This window comes from Schistocerca piceifrons, chromosome 2 (assembly GCF_021461385.2).
Source record: "Schistocerca piceifrons isolate TAMUIC-IGC-003096 chromosome 2, iqSchPice1.1, whole genome shotgun sequence".
Lineage (NCBI taxonomy): Eukaryota > Metazoa > Arthropoda > Insecta > Orthoptera > Acrididae > Schistocerca > Schistocerca piceifrons.
The window spans coordinates 955,500,436-955,515,858 of NC_060139.1; positions in this window are offsets into that span (position 1 = coordinate 955,500,436).

Consider the following 15,423-nt stretch of genomic DNA (forward strand, 5'->3'; position numbering starts at 1 on the left):
CTCGCGCCTTGTGTGACATGCGCCACTGTCTGTCGTCAAATGGTGCCGCTGCCTCGTCTCTGCGTCGTCTCCGACCCCGCGCTGCCCGCTGAGGTTGCAACTGCTGCTGGCTGCCCTCGCTTCACGGTCTGCCACCTCGCACCTCTGTCTGCAACTTCCGGTGCCACTGCACCGAATTTGCGGGCCATCTACGACTTCGGGTAGCTATCAGTAGGCCCTGGCCGCCTTCCGGAATATCCGCCTCAACCTGAACGCTGTCTGTACTCTGATGCTGAGGCTGTAACGCTCCTGGCCGCCTCCCAGGATGACCACTCTGTCTTGAAACGCCATCTGTCTACTAGACTTGTCCCCACCTCTTCTTCTATCATTTCCAATCACCTTCCATTGCTTGGCGCTCGATAGGGACTATCGTCTTCTTCTTGGGAAATTTTTACTCTCCTGGCTCTACAGCTATCCTGCGAACGGATTATTCAAATAATGCAAAAGGGTTCCTAAAGCCATTCCGTCCTTTTACATGAGGTCAGGTGGAGCAGATTCGATATTCCAGAGACAGGTGACCTGTTCCTATAACACGTGGTGTGACAACTGCACACTAATCCACAAATACCCCGCATGTGGCACCACTGAGTGGAGTCTTAATGTCACGTCCAGTGAGTGGTCTAGACAATTAATGACATAGGAATCGGATGATGGTCCGCCCAATCAGCTATCGTGGTGAAGGCTAACCAAATATTTTGAAGCAAGTATGGAACTTGATCGGGAAATACGTGAACAAATAGCCGGCCGATGTGGCCGAGCCGTTCTAGGCGCTTCAGTCTGGAACCGCGCGACAGCTACGGTCGCAGGTTCGAATCCTGCCTCGGGCATGGATGTGTGTCAAGTCGTTAGGTTAGTTAAGTTGTGAAAGTTTAACGTCTAACCTCCTTGCCTAGGGACGCCAGATGAAAGTTGATGTCGTCAACCCCTGAATGAAAAATTGCACAACGGATAACTGGGGAGGGGAACTTGAGAGCGCTACCTAGAGAGCGTGCCCTTTCTGTGCGATACCAGGCAAGGGGCTGGAGGGCTCACACGCTGATGTGTGGGTCCCTGCATTCTGTATCTTCTACTTTTACATGAATTCCTTTAACTGGACTCGTACGTTATTTTTAAGGTATGTTAAAGATTGATGACAATTGATTACGTATTTATTTTAAATATTATCACTCGATTTTACAGCGATTGCAGCAATTGTTCCAGTTTACAGATATTACAATTTTACAACTTATAGCTCGGGTATATTATATACCAATCTGCACGCACTTTTCTACTGACAAGACGGAATTGCGTTGGCCAAATGTATACCACCAAAGCCTCCCAATATTTTACATAGGACATCCACTACGTGACGAGGTTAACAGGCAAACTGCGGACCAGATACATTAACACAGGGGGTCAAATTTCCGAAATTAAATGAGAACCTTCATTTCCTTACACAATCCGAAGCTGGAAATAAAGGAATTAGTACAAATATTCAAATACCTCTCTTCCAAGGACATCACACACATCCATGCCCGAGGCAGGATTCGAACCTGCGACCGTAGCGGTCGCGCGGTTCCGGACTGTAGCGCCTAGAATCACTCGGCCACACCGGCCGGTTAGAATATTAGGGAAACGCAGTCAGTCCATAAAGGCGTTTTCTTAACAACACTCATGTGACCTTCATTAGAATACTCGAACTGCTGAATTCTGTGGGGCCTATACCCAATAGGACTAACTGGTGATTTTGAGCCCATACAAAGGAGAAAAATACCTTGATCATATTGGTCAGTTAATAAAAACCACCTGAGTTGTATTTCAGGTGCGTTTTCTACACCACAACCGGTTTTTCTCCCAAATGAACATCTTCAGTTAACCTGCAGTTCGACAAGACACAGATTAAGCTGAAAGCTACTAAAATATGCCCGTAGTATGTGATACGTAACTAGCATTAAAAGTTCACCAGTAGCCCTAGTAAATAAAGTGCCACAATATGCCTCACCATGAGTAAAAATTGTCTAATCGCCATACATAGCGATTAAAGGTACGTTCGGGAACACAGCGAGAAGGCTGAAAGACTCCGCTGACACATGCACAGCCAGCAGCACATACAGGCAAGATAACATGCCTCGAACGTAATGAACGTAGAAACATTCTGCTGTGCTCTATCGAGTGCGATATCGACTACAGGATGTCTTAATTATTTCAAACAAAGGTAATGAATGACTTTATGTGCAGAAGCGCAGCCTAAGGAATACATACAAATAAAAGTTCATCTTAAAAGCAAAGTTTTAAACTAGTAAATACTGTATTGTACACTATTTACGCCAAGAATGTGCAAATTAAAGTTTTAGACGAACGAGTTATAGAGATGACAGTGAATTTTAATAGACACCATAGAGTTATTCAAGCGATTTACAAAATAGGCATATAAACAGCAGTAGGACATTAGTTATGTGCAATACAAGAGGGACAAAAAAAGGTGATTACAAGAAGTCGTATTGTCATTACGTAAGTAGCAGTGATTGCACAAAATGATCGTAACTGATGGGAACGAAAGAAGGAGATTATAAAAAATTTTCACGTTTTTACATCCGATTGTCAGTTGATTTGTCTTCACGTCAAAGGTTGCCTGTATGCATTCACGGTGTAAATAGTATATTATCCCAGTATACATGTATCTACATGCATTTACTAGGTTACACTCTTAGTCTTAGGGTAATTACCTGTCTTCGAAACCGTTACGTTATTCTATAGTCCACTTTGTGCACTCTATAGATGTCGAACAGGATGGTTTCATGTTTCGTTGAACAGCCTACATGGAAAGTCCGGTATAACGCTGTGCTTTAGTAGTTTTCTCTGCATGTACTCATAGCTGTACGTGGTCCATGGTTTCGGCGAAGTGTCTCAGTGTGCTCGTCTTCCAGAATATACCTTTTATCGCTGTGTGTGGCCTCTGGACATTTTTGACTCATGACACGGGAACATTTCAGCCGCTTCGTGAGAATTAGTTACGAAGACTGTCGTTGAATTTTCGAATTGAATTATATATAACATATTAATGGAGATTTGCTAAAATTGAACCGCTTCTGAGTCTTCATTTATTGTAGGCTAAACACTAAGTTGCAAAATTATTTATAGTATGTCGTATTCCACTGTAGGATGTCGTTCTTGGTATCTGATTTAAAGAACGTAAATTCTGAGAAAAAAAATACTCTGCAATTAATTATCCAAACCTTCATAACTGGCACAAATCAGAAAACTGGTTACCTATTTCGTATCATCAGTGGTAGCATAAATCGTGCCACTCTTATAAACTAAGTCCCTAAGTTTGAACAAGTGTACTAATCTATGTTAAAGTAAGTGTTCGGTATTTTAGTTGTTACATCAGTGTTCTCAGGTATTACAGTATAAATTTTTCACACTTTTCCCCACCCCTACACACAGTGTATGAATTTTGCGTTTTACGCATCTTATCTTTCGTTTATTCGTTCTTCGTCGCACTACTCGCAGTAAAATGGCTCTGAGCATTATGGGACTTAACAGCGGAGGTCATCAGTCCCCTAGAACTTAGAACTACTTAAACCTAACTAACCTAAGGTCATCACACACATCCATGCCCGAGGCAGGGTTCGAACCTGCGACCGTAGCGGTCAGGCGGTTCCAGACTGAAGCGCCTAGAACCGCTCGGCCACTCCGGCCGGCTACTCGCAGTACCATTTCTCTGTTTTACGAATGATTTTCTCTGGTGGCTTCCCCCGCATAGTCTCCAAAACACTTTCTTTTCACACGTGAGCTGTAGTTCCAGAGTTATTCTCCTTTTCTTCGGTTAACTTTTTTTGCTACATAGGCTACTCGTGAGTTAAAAATTCCTTGGCCAGGCCTTTAAATTTTTCTTGGATCTTTCATTTCCGTCTGTTTGGATATATTTATTGATGGAAATCTTTATCGCACATTTTGTCTTCCATGGATTCTTCTGCATTGAAATTACCGAGCAATCCGTTTCTTCCTATAAAGTCATAAGTAAGTTTTCTGACGTCGGACATGCACATATCGAACATCACCTCGCCAAATGTAAGAATACTCTCTTCAAATTGACTTGTAGCTTCGTTACAAAATACTTTTTCTGCAGCCAAAAAATTTTATGCGCCTGTTTGCATTTTTGTTTAATTTTCAGTGTCTTGTTAGTCATTGGCTGAGGTACATTTTATATGCATGCACACACATTTAATCCACGATCCCCATTTAGATATATTGTTAGAGCTAAATGGTATTCATAACGGCTTTCTGTTACCCTGATTTAATACAAAATATTTATTTAATTAATACCCTAGTGTTGTGTACTATTTTGTACACAACGGTAATGAGAGATGGGCTGCAGAGAGGTGCAGCAGCTGTTATCTTAGAAAAGCTGGACAGGAGCAGAAATGATTAACAAACACGTAAATACAGTAAACAGAAGTTTTACTTAACTTGCACCTTTCTCCAAGCGTTGCCACGAAACTTTACAAAAGAACAAAAATCAATAAATTCTAGCCATTACAAGAAGCAAACAAAGAGTGTCGCGCAGTGTGTGATGCTCCTGGTACTGATGCACGAGCAAACTGTTGAAGGCTGACTCAGACTGAAAATCGTCGAAGACTGCGTCTGAGACTAGACGTGCAGCTGCCACCGGCCATCCTACGCTACTGGCCATTAAAATTGCTACACCAAGAAGAAATACAAATGATAAACGGGTAGTCATTGGACAAATATATTATTCTAGAACTGACATGTGATCACATTTTCACGCATTTTGGGTGCATACATCCTGAGAAATCAGTACCCAGAACAATCACCTCTGGCCGTAATAACGGACTTGATACGCCTGGGCATTGAGTCAAACAGAGCTTGGATGGCGTGTACAGGTACAGCTGCCCATAAAGCTTCGACGCGATACTACTGTTCATCAAGAGTAGTGACTGGCTTATTGTGACGAGCCAGTTGCTCGGTCACCATTGACCAGACGTTTTCAATTGGTAAGAGATCTGGAGAATGTGCTGGCCAGAACAGCAGTCGAACGTATTCTGTATCCAGAAAGGCCCGTATAGGAGCTGCAAGATGCGGTCGTGCATTTTCCCGCTGAAATGCAGGGTTTAGAAGGTATCGTATGAAGAGTAGAGCCACGGGTCGTAACACATCTGAAATGTAACGTCCACTGTTCAAAGTGCAGTCAATGCGAACAAGAGGCGACCGAGACGTGTAACCAATGGGACCCCATACCATCACGCCGGGTGATATGCCAGTATGGCGATGACGAATAGACCCTTCCAATGTGCATTCACCGCGATGTCGCCAAACACGGATGCGACCATCATGATGCTGTAAACAGAACCTGGATTCATCCGAAAAAATGACATTTTGCCATTCGTGCACCCAGGTTCGTCGTTGAGTACACCATCGCAGGCGCTCCTGTCTGTGATGCAGCGTCAAGTGTAACCGCAGCCATGGTCTCCGAGCTGATAGTCCATGATGCTGCAAACGTCGTCGAACTGTTCGTGCAGATGGTTGTTGTCTTGCAAACGTCCCCTTATGTTGACTCAGGGATCGAGACGTGGCTGCACGATCCATTACAGCCATGCGGATTATATGCCTGTCGTCTCGACTGCTAGTGACACGAGGCCGTTGGGGTCCAGCACGGCGTTCCATATTGCCCTCATGAACCCACCGATTCCATATTCTGCTAACAGTAATTGGATCTCGACCAACGCGAGAAGCAATGTTGCGATACGATAAACCTTTTCGCGATAGGCTACAATCCGACCTTTACCAAAGTCGGAAACGTGATGGTACGCATTTCTCCTTATACGAGGCATCACAACAACGTTTCACCAAGCAACGCCGGTCAACTGCTATTGTTGTATAAAAAATCGGTTGGTAACTTTCCTCATGCCAACCTTATGTGAATGCTCTGAAAAGCCAGTCATTTGCATATCACAGCGTCTTCTTCCTTTCGGTTAAGTTTCTTGCCTCTAGCACGTCATCTTCGTGGTGTAGCAATTTCAATGGCCAGTACTGTATAACGTGGCACCATAGGGCGCTCGTCGTCAGACCTGCTGACGGCGTGACTCAGAGAGCGCGCGTCATTGGATCCGCCGGGTGCACGCGCGACCATTAGCAGTTTCTCTTGGAAACGTGCGTTTCCATTGTCATTGTGGTAGAGGTACTATCGATCTAAGATACCGTTCTTAGGACAAAGTACACGTTAAAAGATTCACCACATGCTTTCTAAGAATTATATTGCAATTATAATACTAATCACATGTTTTAAAGCTATACAAGCAAGTTTCTGCAACTGTACCGGTACAATTTCGGAAATTAACGGCGGTACATTATAGGCAATGTCACCATTTTCTATTTGTGGATTTCATATAAACGAACACCCCTTCCTTCTGCCTTCTCAGTTTCTATCTCACTATCTACAGTCGTCCTATCAACCTCACCCCCAACCTCAAGTACCTTGGCATCACCCTTGACCGTCACCTCTCCTGGACCCCCCATCTCCGGACGACTCAACCCAAGGCACGCTCCCGGCTCTGCCTCCTATAGCTCCTCATCCCCCCTATCCTTTGCTATGCCCATCCCGCCTGGATCACTACCCCTCCTTCCTTCCACAAATCCCTTCAAATCCTGGAACGCCATGTGCTCCTCCTCACCTATCGCATCCTCCTCCCCTCCCCCATGCGGATCCTCTATGACTTAAGTCTGTTCCCACACCTCCTCCTTTTCCTCGAACGGTACGGATCCTTTACACGTCCCGCAAACTTGATCCCCCTCACCCGCTTGTCTCTCCAATCCTTTCCCACCCCCGTCCACTGTTGCACCTGTACTTACACATCCCACAAACTCTGCATCTCCCCATACTCCATATCCTTGTCCAAGGAGGCTTCCGCCATCTCCCCCTCCCTGATGATGCCCTCATCCCCTCCACCTACCCCTGCTACTAACTTTGATCCTCCCCTTCCTCCCCCTGTGTTTTTCCTCCAGGCGCACTCTTTCTCTTCTCTCCCTCCTCTCTTCCTCCCTCCCTTCCTCCCCTCCTCCCACGGGCTTCCACAAACCCCCTCCCCTTTTCCCTCCCACTCCCTGTTCCTTTCCCACTGGCATCAACACCCTCCCCCTCTCCCTCCTACCCGCACATCTTTCCTTTGGCAGGTCTCCGGCTTTGTACGTGAACAGTGCATCTTCGTGTGCTGAAGCTTGTCGCCAGCGCTCGTGTGTGTCTTTGCGTCAGTGCTTCAGTGTCTCTCCATTTGTGCTCCTCCGCTCACGTGTGTAAACTTGTTCTTCCTCGTTTACTATGTTTGTCTCCCGTTTTTGTTCACCATGTTTGTTTGATTTTCTGTCTTTCTGTTTCCTTAGGTGTTCACTGTGGCTGAAGAGCGGCATAGATATGCCGCTGCCAGCCTACATTTACTGTAAAGGTATTAAAATAACAATAAAGAAAAAAATATAAACGAATCACAAAGAATACAGATACACAGTTGTCTGAAAAGGAAAGTTATTTAATGTATATCCACCAATAAATGAAACATAATGTTGCCATTTTTCTTACAGTAGTAATTATCTTCCCCACGTACGCAAAATGTTAGACTGAAATTACAACAAAATCTACATTGTCTTCGTGCTATTTCTTTCCTAGCACACAGAAATCATAGTTGAGAATACGGCTCCATGAAGAACATGGATCACGCTGATCACTTTAAATGTCACATAGCACAAGAAGTACTAATTTTATAGTAGTGGTACAAATTAGGAGCCTGTACGTTATAGGCTTCTCTCCACTACTTTTGCAGCCGTTTCTTGCCTAATCTGTGTCTTGTTGAACTACAAATCACCCAAATATGTCCCTTTAGAACTAACCTGGTTCTGGCGTTGTTGATGGACCTGAAATACAACCGAAGCGGTTGTTTTAAAATAACAATATAAAAAATGCAGCACTAATGGACACACGTTTCTTGCAGTTGCGACATAGTGTAACAAAGAAACTGAACTGAAAAACGTTTGAAGAGAGACACCTAGTTATAATGCTTCAGAAATCATTATTAACTGAGGGAGCAGCAAATGGACTCAACTAGTCGCTGGAAGGCGACTGCAAAAGTACTGGGCCATGCTGCCTCAAAAGCCACTCACAATTGAGAAAGTGGTGTCGGTGCAGGATTTTGTGTGCAAACTGACCTCTAGATTATGTCTCATTGATGTTCAGTGGGACTCATGTCGGGTGATCTGGGTGGCCAGATCGTTCTCTACGACTGTCCAGAACTTTTTTCAAACCAATCGTGAATAATTGTGGCCTGGTGAAGTGGCGCATTGGCATCCATAAAAATTTCATCGTTGATTGGGAACATGAAGTCCATGCGCGGCTGCAAACGGTCTCACAGTAGCCAAAGGTGCGTGTAGTGACGGACTGTAATTTCAGTGCACGGTAGTAACGTAACAACAGTCACATATTATCAGGGCACGGTTCAAACAGTAAAAATATCTCCTCTGTTGTACAATAAAAATAAAAAGTTTTTACATCATTTGGCAATTAGGAAGAAAACTATAAAGAAAAGTTATTATATGTGTTTGTTTTTGTATATTTCCTGATGATTGGAAATTTTTGGAAGACACTTTTCCTAGTCTTTCCAATCCCAGCAGAGTGCTATACGACCTCCGTCACGAACATCCTTTATGAGATCTGTATGCGCCGTTTATAAAAGTTACTAGTTTCCAATTGCTGGTGAAATATTACGACTTTTCACTATGACGGATAGTCCCTTGTAATCTTTATTTCACCACTCAGTTCTATCTTACGCGAAATAATGTTGACGCTTCGTCCAGTGTGAACACATGGTCGTTTGTCGAGGGCGTCATTTGAAAAGAGCGGCATTTGACGTCTGGCGTGAATCGACTCAACTCGCCGTCAGCGTATGATGTGGAGTCCATTCACGTGCATCTGCAGCGTTCTTTGGCAACAGTACCACTTAAGTGGAAGCAGCATAAGCTGAGTCCAGTCCTGCTCATTGTGTGCGTGCAATGCCGCGCGCGCTGGTGTGTGTGTGTGTGTGTGTGTGTGTGTGAGAGAGAGAGAGAGAGAGAGAGAGAGAGAGAGAGAGAGAGAGAGACGCACGCTCTTCCTCACAACTGTCACTCACGCGCTGGGGTACAATCCGTTTTCTGAAGTCGTATTTACTGTAGTCCTTACAGCTCAGGAACCAAATAAGATTCCTTGCCTTGACACCGCTGTAGAAAGGTCAGGGGTTAAGAAGATTTGACTTTCTGAGCTGAAACTTCTGTGTTAGCTTTACTCTGAAACGTATCACCTCTTGGGAGATTTAAAAAAGACAGCCTCGCTGCGTCCTCTTCTACTGTACCATTCTTCGGACGCCGTCCTGCGCTATACAGACTGTTCCAAACTGATGTTTACAACTTTGATCACGTGTATTTCAGAAATGGGGATAGCTTGAAAAGTGCAATTTGCTGCATGATGTTCTCACACACACAGGCAGTTCCGTGTGTGTCTTGTTTTTGCAGGTTAGTTATTGACGAAAATATCGACAAGTGTTCCGCGTAACACAGCTTGGGAAACCCTGGCCCGAAGCATTGACCCCCGAAGTGGTCTATGTCAAGCCCTCGGGGGTCAACTCCAGCCTGCAATAGGTCCATTTCAGCGAAAAAAGAAGCATTAAAGACGCATTGCATGTAAATGAGGTTCCACGACAGCGGATCTCATTTAGGCAGATCACAACCAAAATTCCGAATTCGTCTCATGGAGCTAATGCTTGCACCTGTGCACGTCCCTCTTCGTCTCATTGGCCAAAAGACAAGTTGGAGTAAGTCTTTATTTTTGCTATCCAGCTCTCAACGTACAGCATTATTAATTCAGTCTTATTAATTACTTTTATACCTCCACTCTATAAAGTACGACATATTGCCCTTCTCTGAGGAGCTACAAAAATGTCTGGCGATGATATGATTCGTCACTCATCAAGAGACATATTAACCTGTGACATTTCACGGCAAAACAATCATGGCTCTATACGCAATGTTCTGCGTTTCACAGCTGAGGTTGGGAGCGGCTGACACAAAACATGAGTGGTCCAAGTCAACCGACTTCTGCTGATGCAGAACTAGGGAGCCCTCGTTCATCTCTTTGTGAAAAGACTACAGTTAGGTACCACATAAGTTAAAGTGGATCAGTGTCATGTTGTTTAGGAGTGCCGGAAAAAGGTAAATGAATTACATTTTTAATCAAATTTTCTTTCTGTGGTTGTTCGATTGTGTAGAACCACGTGTACCATGACTTGAGGTTAAGGAGTTTGATTTTGATTGCTATGTTTTATCGTACTTAGCTGGTACTAAACACTGCCGAATTTAATTGCGCTGATAAAACAAGTAATGATTTGAAACACTTTCAAATACTTCAAAACCGACCCACTCGGGCAACATTTTCGCTTTACTGTCACAAAGACATGATCATTGTTTGTGGACATATCACGATGTCTCGCTGCTCGTAGCAAAAACAATACGATACGTGGATGCAGTTAATTTTGCTAGACACTGAGAGGTTTTAGAAACCATTGTACGCAAAAATGATTACACATACAGTAAAGATTAGCTTTGAGCAACAAATAGGCGTATTGTTGAAATAAGCTGTAATACTGAAAGGATCTTGTGTAATTATCTCCAGAAGACATATTTCTCCACTCGTATGGATGAGTCATCTTTACCTGGTTATGAACCATTATTATTGGTGTAGGTTACTGTTGTGTACATAGTTCCGCGTAGTCAGCGCGTACACAAGTTTCCCACTAGAGCGCACCCTGCTAAGCACAACAGCGCAGGCGCAGCGCTCGTCTGTCTCCGCACTACGAGATGGCGCTGCCATAGAGACGGACCAAATTCTGCTTCCGCCGATACACGTATTAATATGTAACGTAGCCAATGAGATTGCTGCTAATGTAGAACCTTTCCTCCTTGCGGATCACACTCGCGCAGTGATACATGAACGGGCGAGGTATCATAACGAGTGTACAGACCTCCGATTAGTCAGTCTGCATTTGTCTGCACCAGTCTGTGTCTGCACCAGTCTGTATGAGTTCTACATTTGTCTTTACCAGTCTATAGTCAAGTTTTAGTCTGCGCCTAATAAGATTACCATATTCGTGTACATAGCCATGAAGATAAATGTATAGACACTTTTGTCAAGTATCAGAGATATATGTGAGAATAAGATTAATGCACCAATACCAAAAGAATTTCAGATTGTCAATTGTAAATAGCATCCAGAACCAAGTTAAGTAATTTTTATGCTTGTTATTATTTTAATAAATGTGTGCGAAAATTAATCAAGTTCTGTTTAAAGTTGGTCACCGTCAATCCTCTACTCTAAGCGTGCAAGTGGCATTTCTATCGTCTGACCTAACGGCAGAAGATAAACACGCCACGATAAGACCACGAGACATATTGCTGACACTCGCCTACTTTGTTAGAGCGACAAGTCAAATAATCTGATGGTGTGTGTACTGAAGGTCTTACAGTACGCACACCACAGTTACTTTAGTTAATGACCAATGTTGCGGAGTGTCGATGGTCGCACCCAGGACTCCAGATGGCCGAGCTGAAGCCGGGGTCCACCACGCCACTTCTCGTCAGGAGGCCAAACAAGTTCAATAGCGTCAAGCGGCAGTGCAGAGTGATACAGCTCCATTCGGTAGCATTGCTTTATATACATAATTTACAGTACTTTTATGGGTGCAGCGTAGGGTCGGCATGCCGCCCGAAGTGCTGTTCCACGAGTCCAGCCGGTTCAGCAACTCCTAGTATGCCGACGCTGCTGCTCCATCATCAAGGCCGCTCAGCTGGGAGTCTGCCGCGCTCTGCCCGGTCGCCACCCGCCGTGGCGTCGCGTGTTGCGTCGAGTAGCTGCCCGCAATCCCAGAGACAGTCCCTGGTCCCCGCCGCCCTCCGCCCCATTTGGCCTGCTCTGTCCGACCATGGGACGAAGTTGGTTGTACTGGTCACCCGTGGCCCTCGGGCCGCCACTGCTCCCAGGACAGGACGAAACTCGAACCCGTGCCGCAACTTGCCGCTAGTGGTGCTTGCTGGATGGCAGCACCCTCCGCTATCTCTGGCGCCGCTGCAGCGCTGCCGCGCCCCCCACAGTGTATGCCTCGCCCAGACCGTGGTACACCAGATGGGAAGCGAACGTGACCCGTCCTGGACCCGCTGCAGACATCTGTCACTGCCCTCCTTCAGGCAGACTGTGCAATCTCCAAGTACTCGGCTGCCGTTCCGTCAAGCCCTAGTGTTGAGTCCTCAGGGTCGGAATACAGCCCGAACAACTGCATAGAAATAAAGTAAGGTTCACATAGAATATTTACAACATCGCTGCCAGACTGGCCCCTATAAGTGTAGACCAGCACAGGTCTGACCCGACTCTCGACTGACCTGGCCTACCTCTCAAGCTAAAAGTGCCTGACTATTTATACTGATTTTCCCCTCGACATGAGGAAACTTTCCAACCGATTTCTCAAACACAAACAGCAGTTGACCGAAGTTGCCCGGTGAAACGTTGTTGTGATGCCTCGTGTAAGGAGGAGAAATGCGTATCATCACGTTTCCGACTTTGATAAAGGTCGGATTTTAGCTTATCGCGATTGCGGTTTATCGTATCACGACATTGCTGCTCGCGTTGGTCGAGATCCCGACGTACTGTCGGGGAGGGAGAGAGAGAGAGAGAGAGAGAGAGAGAGAGAGAGAGAGAGAGAGAGAGAAACTATGGCAGGGTAAATTCCCTTATACAGCCACTTACACATCGCCCTCCTGGCTCTGGCCTAGTGCCCTGCCTCATGTTGTTGTTGTGGTCTTCAGTCCTGAGACTGGATTGATGCAGCTCTCCATCCTACTCTATCCTGTGCAAGCTTCTTCATCTCCCAGTACCTACTGCAACCTACATCCTTCTGAATCTGCTTGGTGTATTCATCTCTTGGTCTCCCTCTACGATTTTTACCCTCCACGCTGCCCTCCAATGCTAAATTTGTGATCCCTTGATGTATCAGAACATGCCCTGCCATCCGGTCCCTTCTTCTTGTCAAGTTGTGCCACAAACTCCTCTTCTCCCCTATTCTATTCAATACCTCCTCATTAGTTACGTGATCCACCCATCTAATTTGCAGCATTCTTTCGTAGCACCACATTTCGAAAGCTTCTATTCTCTTCTTGTCCAAACTATTTATCGTCCATGTTTCACTCCACACATGGCTACACTCCATACAAGTACTTTCAGGAACGACTTCCTGACACTTAAATGTATACTCGATGTTAACAAATTTCTCTTCTTCAGAAACGCTTTCCTTGCCATTGCCAGTCTACATTTTATATCCTCTCTACTTCGACCATCATCAGTTATTTTGCTCCCCAAATAGCAAAACTCCTTTACTACTTTAAGTGTCTCATTTTCTAATCTAATTCCCTCAGCATCACCTGACTTAATTCGACTACATTCCATTATCCTCGTTTTGCTTTTGTTGATGTTCATCTCATATCCTCCTTTCAAGACACTGTCCATTCCGTTCAACTGCTCTTCCAAGTCTTTTGCTATCTCTGACAGAATTACAATGTCATCGGCGAACATCAAAATTTTTATTTCTTCTCCAAGGATTTTAATACCTACTCCGAATTTTTCTTTTGTTTCCTTTACTGCTTGCTCAATATACAGATTGAATATCATCAGGGAGAGGCTACAGCCCTGTCTCACTCCCTTCCCCACCACTGCTTCCCTTTCATGTCCCTCGACTCTTATAACTGCCGTTTGGTTTCTGTACAAATTGTAAATAGCCTTTCGCTCCCTGTATTTTATCACTGCCACCTTTAGAATTTGAAAGAGAGTATTCCAGTCAACATTGTCAAAAGCTTTCTCATACATTGAAATAACTTAAAGCAAAGCTGCAGTTCCCCGCCTCGCTGTTGCTCCACTTGAGGTCAAACCGGTTTATAATATTTCGTGACTTTAATTACTTATAAATGATATTTCAACAATTCTTTTGATCTCAAATATGATTATCCCGGCTAATATTTATCACTCCGCTTAAGTAATCTCCACTTGACGTTGTGTAGAAATGTTGTCTGTAAAGTCGTGCGAGTGGGACTAAATTGCATATCATTAACGGGTTTTATGATAATATTTACTATATCAGTGACGTATTAGTGGTTTCTTCATTCACCTCTGCCTTTCTTGTGCTGTGACCTGATATTTGTGTTTCGTATCGAGCAACTTAACCTCTTGCCTGTGTTTACATTTCGCGCTGACCAGTTGCAGCTGTAGCGGCGCATCGAAAGCTAAGTACTAATTAATTGTTAGTGTATATTGGTTTATTTAGGAACTTTAGTAGTCTTCAACCGGTGTTCTTGGTGTTTCCTGGTGAAATAATTTCAGAAGAACCTTTTGGGAACTGTTTTCAGCTTCGTAACTGTGTCATTAGACGTTTGATTCTCTTTCTGTATTAGTCTTTTGTTATATTCACATTTGTTGTTTATTAATACTGTTAATAAGAGTTGTTACTTCCCTTGTAAAGTAAGTTTGTGATTATTGTAGTCTGGTTTTTAACATCTTCTTATTGTAGTAGCGGAACTTAGAAAAAGTAAAATTTTACCATGAGTGAGAAATGTGAGCTTTGCCGTAGGTTCGTGAGTAGTGGATTGCGGTGTGAGACTTGTTCGAAGTATTTTCACTGGGGGGAATGCAGTGGGGAAGCCAGTGGGCATTCTGGTGAGATCCTCTCCTGGAACTGCAGGTTATGTAGCAAGAGTAAGTTGATAGAGGAGCAGGAGCGCAAGATCTGTGCCCTTCAGGTGCAGTTGAAAAACGCAAAGGAGGAGCTAGATAGGATGAGGAGGGAGAAGGGGGTTGGGAAATGGGAGCTGGCTGTTGGCAAGAGATCTGCTAGGAGAAGAAGATTTTCAGATAGTTTTACTATTAGTGTTTACAATAGATATGACCAACTGTCAGAGTCTAGTGGAGAGGAATCTCTAGTAGCTGTAGATGTAGGAAGTATGCAGCATACCTCAGCAGTTAGTGTGCCTAGAACAGTTGCAAAGTCGAAGAGGAAGAAGGTTCTGCTGTTAGGTAGTTCTCATGGCAGAGGTGTAGGCCAGCAGTTGCAGGAAGTGCTGGGGAGTGAGTACCAGGTCACCAGCATTGTGAAGCCTAATGCAAGGTTGGCTCAGTGACTGTTAACATAGGGGGGTTATGCAGAGATTTTACTAAAGAGGATCAGGTAGTGATTGTGGATGGGGCTGGTAATAGTATTGATAGGGATGGGGAGTATAACATAGATGGTGACCTGGAAAAGGTAGCCACTCAGACTGGCAACACGAATGTGC